Raw genomic sequence first — 10,984 nt, 5'->3', positions numbered from 1 at the left:
CCAAATGCCTGCCAGCAGATACAAAATCAAATGGGCAGGAACTAAGTCACTCATCACTGGTTTCTGCTTCCATGCTCCATTATACAGCTTCATATGGTGGTTTCTCATCAGTTTCTCCCTTTCTTATCAAACAGCATGTTTTTGTGCTCACTTGGCAAACTGCCTCTAATCATGACTATTTTCCACAATGTGGAATGCCTGAGAGCGAAATATCAAGTTTCCCTGCTGTAGGTCAAAATAATCATCCCCGATATCTGATGCAAAAGCGCAACTGTTCTTTTGAATTAGGGTGAATTGCTGCGATTGTTAATATTAATGATCACAGTCACTTTAGAGACACAATCTTCATGCATTAACATGAGCTGCTGATTTTATCATTTTGTTTTAATTATGCAGATACAGTTTTTCTCTTGGAAATGGACGAGTGATCAGAAGTGTTTGGGACTAACTGTCAGTGACTGCAGTGTCATCCTGTCTTAATTCTCAGTTGCCTGATATCAGACAGACTTATCAACTCAGAGCCTGATTCTATTTTCGGTGGGGCATCACATCCGCTTATACCAATTCTGAGGGATTTGATGTTTCCTAACTGATCCCAAACTTAAAGACGTCCTAGCAAATCTGGAATATCTGTTGGTCTTTAAGAGTCGGGCAAACATAACGTAAGAATCAATGCCGTCAAGCTTATCAATGATTGGTTTAATTTTTGGGTGGTCCTCCTCAATCTTCTTCCTTAGTTCCTGCATACAGCTTCAAAATGCTCCAAGCACATTGGCTCCCAGTCGGTCTTCCTACGGTGCTCATTGGACTGTTCCAACCGAGAAAACGATGTCTCATGCCACGATGCCAGATGAATCAGTGAACTCGGTGGAGCGGACCGATTCAAAGGTCTGGACCCAGGCAAAAATTCACAGTGCAACTCATCCAAAAGAACATTGCTAATAAAGCCAAGTGGAGGACAGCAGGAGCAACATATGGCCCGTCTTGGTTGGTTGAGTTTATCAAATGTTTCAGAGCCCCTGAGTTTGATCTCTGTGGTTTGAAACATTTCAGTGCCGGGGTCTGTGCAGATCCTAGAGTTTTGCTAATGCAGATAATTTTTTCTCAGTTAATGAAAGAAGAGTTAAAGAACAAAGTAATTTCCTTGATCAACACTATGAAAATTCAAATATAACAACAAAGTAACAAAAACACCACAAAACTCATTTCACTTGAAGTAGAAAATTTGCGTTTCTGCAACTCTGCCAAATGAATTAACTAATGAACTGGCAGCTTTTAACTATGTTGAGGAGCATAAACAGCACCTAAAAATAACTAGTTGTTTTTTTGTCACTATTGACTTTAGCAATAGCAGCTGACAAAACAGTCTAGGTTCATTAAGCAGCTGCTTTAAAGCTTTCAAGCCACATGACATTTTATTCACCAGCAGTCCAAACAGGACAATGTCAAATTCACAAAATATGCAACATGCGCGCACTAAAATCAGAAATACGGGATGGTCGCTCAGGCTCTGCAAGGTCCTCCAGGACCAGGTGACATTCTCCAGCAACGATGCACGGCTGCTTTAGCTGGGCACAGCGAGCCATCAATCTTTATAAATCATTCAGTTCTCCTGCTCTGACCTCCACACATAAACACCACGAGGACACACAAGTGCACACAACTCAGTCCTGTTCCTCTTTTTTCTCTTGCAGTGCTTTGCTATCACTACGTTTAACCACGAGCATGAGAACAAGATGTGACTGTAACTGAAGCTAAACGTTAGAAAACTTTTTTTTTTTTAAACGTTTAGCTTCAGTTCAAGAGAGAGATGAGACCTGAAATAGCCTGCCCTGCAGAGCTCTACGACCTACATCCAACAGACCAACATTCAATTGAAGTAAAAATCCATAATATTCTAAAAAATTAGAAGAAAATTATGCCCGTTTTTTTTAAATGACATAAAAATTCAGACTTAATAAACCTAATTCATGTTATTTTCGACTTTTATTCATTGTAGCTGTTGAGCATATGCATTAAAGCTCCAATGTTATAAAAACCCTTCACTGTACATGAAGTAATGTGCATTAAAGTTTCATCAGCAGCTGCAGTTTGAAAGGAGAGCTTCACAGTTTATATTAGCAGTATTAGCTCCTGTGGTCGAGCAAATAACAGAGAACAGAATAAAAGCATTTCTCTTGCAACTGCACACCCTTTACTGCAACTGTAACCAGTTCAGACTCCTGTGCTAAAAGCGATGCATAAATGTTACGTGTTGGCATCGCAACTTTTACAGAAAAGTGATCGGCGTGCTTATACAGACCTGATCAAATGCATCAAATTAAGTCTAAAAGGGGCCTTAACATGTGATTTACAAGATCATGAGCTTCCTGAGATCTTGTTTTCAACTGCTTTTGAGTCCCTATGCTCACTCTGTCCTTACTGACTTTTCATTTTAACCCGTGGAAATCCTATGATAGCTGGAAAAATGGAAATGTCTCCAGTTACCTTTAAATCTCTGTTAAAGACAAGAAGGGATGGATACGAAGGGTTAAAGATCCATCTCAACGAGAGATAAAGAATTTAGAATTACATTTGCCTGATTGGGACTTTATGGGGAGCCAAGTGGATAACAGTGAATTATTCATCAGCTCCGTTTAAAGATCAGTTGGGACTGAAATAAATGGAAGTTTATGTGGATGGGGTGGGCTAGGGGTCAAATCTCAAGATAAAAAAGGCAGTCTTTTCATCGCTCCCATCTGAAGCGCGGCTGTTGTGCGCCGCCTCCCACCCACCGAGCCATCCAGTCCTTCCCCCCGTGGTCGCCTTGCATTTTAATAACACGGTCGCCCATTGATCTTCGGGGAGAGGTTGTGTTCGCTCCGATTTAGACCAGAGGAATGCCGGAATGTCTCTGACTCTTGAGTTGGGAGCCTCTTCCTGGCCTCACCTTTGACCCCTGCTACTCCAAAACAAGGGGGCTTTGGCTCCATAGAAGAAGAGCTGGGGGGCTACTGAGGGTAAAGCAGGCGGTGACCACCTGCTTTCCCTCTGATCCAATGACCAAGGGGGAAAATATCTGTTTTATATCTCACACTATGATTTCAGAGAATGAGATGAATATGAATAAATAATGCTATGATTATTAAACCATAGAAGGAAATATCTCGAGTAAGATTGACATATATTGGAGGCAACGAGACATATTTTCTCCAGGTTATAACACCACTAGCTCACAAACTCCCTGTTTTGCCCATGCATCTAACTTTAGCTGCATGTGCATGTCAGCCTATGGATAGAGTCATGCTCTGTGGTCCTGGGTAAACACACAAGCTAAAGGCTGACTGCACATGTCAACACACGCCGAGCTGCCTGTTCCACAGAGGGAGTAAATACACATATGCACGGTACAGAAGAACAGCACCTGAGTAACTACCTCTGTGTTCATGGATAAAAGCCTCATAAAAACGGGCTTCACGCTACGTGCATGTAGATATGTGCTGTTCTACCAGATATGTCCCTGGTAGCTATACATAATACCCCTTTAACCCCATCAACCTGTGTAAATCTGAAACCTGGAAGAGTGCCTCTGAATGTATGTTTTTCCTTCTACCATAACCCATTCCCATGTGACCGACTCGTGAGGCAGGAACGCTGGAAAAATCTGCATCATTACATCATCTGGCCTGTGCTAACCTCAGCCGCTTGGCATGGGCGAGAGCGGCCGGCAGTGCCAGTATGAAGGGAACTTGGAAGCATTTTTAAAAATAAACGTGGAGCAGTAAAACACCGAATGAGTAATCGTGCGGAGGGTTAAGCTGGGCAGCGTGACCGAAGGGGGGAGAGAAAAAAAAAAATTCTAGAGCATGGCTGAAGTAAGCAGACTGAAAAGGGCTTTTATGGCTGGCATGCCAAGTCTGAAGATATATATGCACAGAGGGACAAATAAGAAGAAGTATGAGGAGCGTATGGGAAAAGAGAAACAGGATATAAATACGAGACAGAGTGTCAGAGATAAATAAGGGATGGCTGTTTGAGCGCAAGTGGCTGAGAGCAAAAACAGGGAAAGCAATGAGGTAAGGCAAATACATGGCAGATGACATATATACCTATGTATGCATGCATGCAAGTGGACGTGAAAGAGGAAAGATGAGAAGCAGGAGGTGAAATTAAAGAGGAATGCAGATGAAAATAGAGAAAGCATCCACTGGTGCTGCTTTAGACGGAGTTGAGGTGTAATCTGAGACGATGACAGCGCTTCCTTTCCTAACTTCAGTTCTGGCATTTCCAACAGAGACCCAGAGAGTGAAGGACCCCGGCTGTAATGTTACGCTCGATGGAGCGCAAACAGCTGTGCGAGTGGATGTATAGCTGCACAGGTGTGAATGTGTGTTGTGAACATGATGCTGTTACTTAAAATTGATATTCTTTATTGAGAAAAAGGTAAAAAAAGAGTCGATTCAGCATACGGAGAAGCACATAGACAACACCAGTAAATACAATCTTTGTGAAAGGAGAGGGTAAACACAGGGTATTCCCTCATCGCCCCTGGCTGCAGTTTCTGCCGACCGAATGGAAACAGAGAGGAAGCCTCAAAAACGAGCGCAAGAGGGAGAAAATTATAGATCTCTCTGTCACTGTCTGCTTATGTCATGAAAACCACCCGACCACATAGCATTAGCCGTGACGGTTCAGCGCACTCAGACACTGAGACATGGCTTTAGCAGCATGTGAAAGGTTTTGTCGAGCTATGTCACTGTTCCCAAAAAAAAAAAAAAAAAAAAACCTAAGAGGGAAAGGGAAATGGAAAAAAATGGTTAAGGAGAGCTAGGAAGGATGGCTTTTACTATCCGGTGAATTAAAACATGCAAGCCTTGTCGGAAAGAGAGGAGACTAAACCATGTGGCGGGTGGGGTGGAGGGGAGGAGACTTCCCAAAGATGACGGTGTGGTCTTTGAGTGTCTTAACCGTGCAGTCGCTCCCACCGCGGATCAAAGGCAGAGAAGTGGCTTGGCTCTCAGCGGCATTAAGTCACGTTAAGCCTAGACGGAGGCCATACACATGCTCCCACAAATAAACCTGACTGGGATTAGACTGACAATGGCCCACAGTGAGTAACAGGCTTTCAAACAAGGTCAGACCACAGTCACATAAGCGGCGAGCATGCAGGAAAATAAAGGATGTGCTTGAAAATGGGCTAAACTGCTTAAGGTGCGGTTGATTTAATTTACCAGTGTAATGTGATGTTTTTGTGGGTCGCTTCGTTGCAGATGAGATGCTTAAAAGACTTGGAGATTTAGGTTTTGCACAGAAATGCAGCGTTTAACCTTTCACATTTAACTTTACAGAGAATTCAGCCTAAACCTCAACATACATTAACTGTGTCACCTTTAATACTTCCCTCTTCTTCGATGTGGCGGACAGTAGGCAGTTAGATATGTGTGCATTTAGTAACTTTTGGAGCATCTTGACAGACTGACTATCATTAAGACTTCATATGCAGGACAGACCAACCACAGAAACCTGTGCTTTAGTCATTGAAATATGAACAGCTGCCGCCCTAATGGTTCAGTCGTTGTGTTACTTTTTGCGAACACTTGATGTCCACTAACTGTGGAGCATGCATAGTTGTTGCATTGTAATGTTCGGTCCCATAAAACAGGCAGGCGCATGGACGTCCACAGGGACCCTTGTGCTAACCGTCTGATGAGAAAATTCAAGTCGCTGGGACCCTAGTATACTCCTGGATGTGGAAAGTCTGATCCCTCCTTTACTTAGCACTAATTAGCCGGTATGCATGCCTGTGCATTGGACCTTGAAAGTGTATGAATGCAGCTTGCCCTCTTTCACTTTTAAATTAACACTCCACCCTCTCATTTGTATACAGTAACCTCTTTTATACTGTCTGTGCTAACTACATGCAATACACCAACAAAACACACTGAAATTCTTACCTTGCTGCTGCTTTGGAGCTGTGTAGCCTGTTGCTGTAGAAAAATTAATAATAAAGAAACCTTTTTTTTCCTTTTTGGTCAGTATGTTATCACCGGATGACTTGGCAACATCCAATATTTATAGGCCATCAGTGTAGCCAGCTGATACCCAGCCCAAGACTTTCCTCTCCTTGTACCGGTGATTTTTTAATAATTCAGATAAAAAGCTATTTATAAAAAGCTAAATTGTTGTCAGGCAACAGTCTATGATGTCAAATGAAATCACTCTTTTGCTCTCCACACGGTCTGCACCCAAGGCCTTGGAGTACAACTGGAAAGCAGAAAACTTCCAGCACGATAAATCCTGCCTCTCACCTACATGTTGTGCATAATTACAGGCGGATTAGTTGTTCGGATGATTATAATTATTGTGGTCAATGCTGAGCTCTATAAAATACCCGTTTCCGTGAAGTTACCTGGGGTTTCAGCAGAAGGTGAAGTTAGCCTTGTTGGGTTCGGATAAACAGTATCCTGATATGGATGTAGGAAAGCTAGAAATAAAGACTGAGGCTGACATCCTATGAAATACTCAAAAATTTGTTTCCAAGAGGGGAAAAAAATTCATTACTATGCTGTTAAAAAAATGTTAAAAAAAAAAAAAAAATTCTCTCTTAACAGCACAGAACATCAAACCCTCAACACTCACAGCATGTTTGAGTCCATATTCTGAATTCTGATACCGTGCACCGAGTTTTGATCGGGGCTTTAAAAGAGCGTTTGGAGATTTGGCAGGTGAAATAAAAAACAGCAACAAGTCACTTTAAGACCGCTTTACGAATGTCTGAAAGCAGACTGAGGGCCACAGAGGTACAAACCAAGAAGAAAAGTAAAGAGACATAAAAACACACAAAGAGGTGTCAAACTGACTTTAACTTAATAAAAAAGAAAAAAAATCTTCTGACATTCACACAAACTCACACAGATCTAAAGGTCCCTCTGGTGTCACCGGGCTGTCAGCCTCTGCATTAGACACCCGAGCATGGCAACACATTTGGACTTGCCGACACTACCTGTCAGCACCAATATTATAGCCCTTAACTCAGACGCAGATATATAAACACACATGTACACATTTAACAACACGTGCTGCCGTGCACAGACAAACATAAAAACAGAGCGACAGCCACGGACGACGGCTTTAAATATCGATGCGATGAAAGGGCGAGGCTCTGCCGATTTAAAGGAGGACAGAAAGGATGGGGAGAGACAGAGAGGGAGAGAGTTCAGAGGGGGAACACGGGGAGATCAAAGGGGGTGTTTCATAGTCAATCCCTTGTTGGACTGTTTGGGAGCTGTTGGCTGTCAGCGGGCATGAGAATAAACACAGATAAATGTGATGCAGAGACTGGTTTACATACAAAAGCTTTGCTGCTTTGCTACTTTGCTACACACCCACTCCAGAGTGTAGACACAACGGGGGCTGACGTGCAAACACGTGATTATCACACACAGGAATACAAAAATAAACGTAATCAACGGGGAGGCTTCCGAGAAAAGTGATCCTTCTCGCTTTCTCTCTAATTTACATCCATCAATTTTAATGTGCTTTCATCCACTGTGCCTAAAAAGTACAATATATCATTTTAAACTGGGACAGCCCCAGTTTTGTGACATGTACGAGCTTAGAGGATTATTACTGCCAAGTGCCAGTAGAGCTAGAAATAAATAGGACTGTAATAGAATATATTACCATTTGGATATTTGTTCACTGGTATTTGTTATCAGGTTCAATCAGAATGATTGTATTTGGGACAGCTTTAGAGCTTTGTTAATGTGCAAGGTATAAACCTGCCTCCTGAGCTGTGTTCTCACAAAATAATTTGCATTATAAAAATAGGTCTAGTGAGAAAATATTGTTTATTTTCTTAAGTTTGATCTTCCAAAACCAATTTTTGTTGATTCAGATTTTCATTTTTGCGGTGGTTCCTCCCACGGCCAACTTAGGCAGGGATGTGTTGATACTCACTGTGACCTCTATGCTAATGACAAGAATAGCATGTAGCATGAGTATTTACCTGTGCATGCTGTATTGCGTATAGGGAAAAAGTAATAAATACTTAAAGTATTATTATGTATGGTATCACACTAAAACTGTGCTAATACATACAAATTCATAGTAACTAATACTATAACAATGAATTAAATTCCATAAATGTAAGTTGGGTAATAAAAACCATACCTCAGTGCACAGGAAAAACACCTCTCCTCGTGCTGGTGTACTGAGTCATTATGCTAGTTGACATCATTGATAGTCAACTGTCACACTCATTCTATCCCATTTAGACTGAATAGAACGAAAAACAGAATTAAAATTAATTCATCACTAAAATTAATTTCAGTCTGAGTTATCATGAGATTGCTGAAAACACAGAAGAAGAAGGCAGGTAGAAAAAAACCCAATATTAATTAAAATAATACAATAATTATTAAAAATAACAATAATAACAAAAAAATAAAACAAACCAACAGCAGCACGCTCTGACTCTACCTTAAATATAAATTTTGCGTTTTACACGTTAATTATTTTACTTATGCTGCATGCACTTCAACGTGGTATTAAAACAACTGTAGATCAATGCCTTTATTGACTACTAATTACTGGGAAACGGACTTCTGTCTCTCTGTGTTCACATATTCCAATTGTCCACTAAGCACTTACAGGAACTATCCAAAGTCTACATGAACCACGTGATGATCCTGCAGCCTGAACCCTCGCTGACGCAACGATTCCCCAGCTCTGTTGGGGATTTGCTTTATGTGTGTTTGTTATGTAACTGTTAAAGTGAACCATAACACTTAACTGCAGGCTGTAAAGCCAAACAAAAAGCTGTAAGGCACTAAAATGGATCATAGGGCTCAGTGAAACTGCAAGACTGGGTGTAATGTTCTGTGAGTTCATCACTTTTACTGGTCTCCTTTGACAACACATCTAGCCATGTCAAAGTCAACAGCTTTATATAAACAACTGTAGTTTATATGTGCAAAACAGCATTTTAGCATTGGTGGGTTTATGAAAGAGGTCAGTGTGTCAGCGATACAGGGGCCCCTTCCCCCACACGTCAAGTGAAGTAAAATCATTAAAATCGCTCAAACTCCCAAAACAAACATGTTTTGCAGCATAACCGAAAAATGTCTTCTTGTTATGTGTTGCATCCTCTCCTTCACTCCAACGCCCACACAAATAATCAATCTGAAACCTGACATTTTCAACCTTTTCCACAGGAAAACGCTTGCAGATTGAAGCAAGCAATTCAAAGAAAGCCACGAGACCTGCAATCGCTCGGACTGCTTATTTTTCAGCAGACGGGCTTTTTTTCTTTCCTCGAGGCAAAAACATCCCCTGTTGTTTTACCGTGATTGTCCACCTCGCACCTTCTGTTTACATCCACGTGAGACAGGCGGTCCTGTGCTGTGGTTTCCTATCGACTGGACAATAAGGGGACTGGCCTGAGCTGTTTAGACATGAACAGTAGCATTTTTCTACCCATAAATGACCTCTCAACCTTGTTGTCTTTACCTTGCATTTACCTTGTTTGTAGCGAGAGAGGCATACAGAGGAGGAGATGGAGAGGAAGCAGAGACCAGGATGCGTCCTTCCAGGATACTGACCATGTTTTCCCCGACTGCGTCTCGCTGGCCACTTTGCCTTTAGAGGATTAGTTCGAGTGTGTGTGTACGGGTGCACGTGTGTTTGAAAAAGTTGGCAGTGGCTGATGGGCTGGAAGGCACAGAGCTTCCCTTCGCTTTATAGAAGTGTGGTTGGTTTCGTGCACTTTCACAGGCGCACGCAAGCACAAACAGCCTTTTTCAGCCCACCAGGACTTCCAAAGCAGAAATATCCAACCACACACACAGAGTCCAAACCAGCTCCGTAGCAGAGATACGCGCTGAGAAATACACAGCACGCACACAAGGCATCTGGCCTCATGCTGTTCAGGTCTGGGAGGAATAGCTAACAGCAGCGGCGGCAGTGAGTTTCTCATAACATTAAGAGATAGGCTTCCCTGCAGTTTCCTCTAGTGTTTCTCTAAAATACACAATGTCCTCCCTGAAGTGCTTCTACATGCACAAAAACCAGAGCGAACAGAGAGAATAAATCTATGTTGCCGAGGGCTCTCTGGCTCTGGATGGAGAAATCTCCAAAGGTGAAGAAGCACTTAACACCGAAAAGGTTGAGGCGTGTAAGACAACGAGGAGGAGACGCTGCATCTGCTGCAGTATGAATTCACCCTAAACAGGAAATGATCAGAATGGCTGTTCAAAAGGGGGAGAAAAAAAGATGCAGCCTTTGCATCAATCAAATTAGGCCGTTTTTTTGGCCGTTCTGAAAACTTTCAGGTTTTGGTAAAGTTATTCAAAGTTTTGAATTTCAGGAAGTGACAGTTCTGCAAACTTGTACCTGGAGCATGCGTCACCAGCTTGCTGAAAGTACATGCACGAGGGTGTTGTATAAAAACGAGCAGCACAGATGATTATTTCCACATGTAGTCTATTAACCTAACAGAGTTTGCCTTTTTAAATTGTACTTTTCTCTCTCATAATGTGTAAACAGATAAGAAATCTCGTTACAGCCCTTCTCATTCAGCTCGAATGCTTATTCCTTGTTACTGGCGAGACAAAGGGTTTGAAATACCAGGATATCATATTCCATGAAGGCAGCTATCAGCTAATAAGGCTGAAGAGGAAGTCACTGGCTGATTACAGATCCCCTCAGAGAACCTTTTCCTGTTTGGCTTCTTACACAACTAAACAATTTATTAAATTACAAATAATGTGCAGATTGTGCTGCCTCCTGAAAAATATTTTCCGCTTTTTCACCCAACCACACGTGAACAGCGAGGCCCATCGAGGTACATCGAGGCCCTATCTACTTATCATTATAAGCCTCACTTCTGTCTCCATCTTACTTCGAGCAGTAAATCACCGGACTCTTAGGCTTTGACTTTGATCTCCTCTGCCCCTTTAAGAGGAGTGGCGGCCTACTGCTTGCAAGATGCTGTGAGATCTAGCAG

General features: G+C 42.1%; 1 protein-coding gene across 1 annotated transcript in view; it reads right to left on the bottom strand.

Moving 5' to 3' along the window:
- Positions 1-10,984, bottom strand: part of ext1b (exostosin glycosyltransferase 1b) — a 129,303-nt gene that overhangs the window by 91,505 nt on the left and 26,814 nt on the right. The window lies entirely within an intron of this gene.

This window comes from Oreochromis niloticus, linkage group LG22 (genome assembly GCF_001858045.2).
Source record: "Oreochromis niloticus isolate F11D_XX linkage group LG22, O_niloticus_UMD_NMBU, whole genome shotgun sequence".
In the NCBI taxonomy this organism is placed as follows: domain Eukaryota; kingdom Metazoa; phylum Chordata; class Actinopteri; order Cichliformes; family Cichlidae; genus Oreochromis; species Oreochromis niloticus.
Note: the sequence above shows the minus strand (reverse complement) of the source record. Positions and strands in the feature narration are given on the sequence as shown.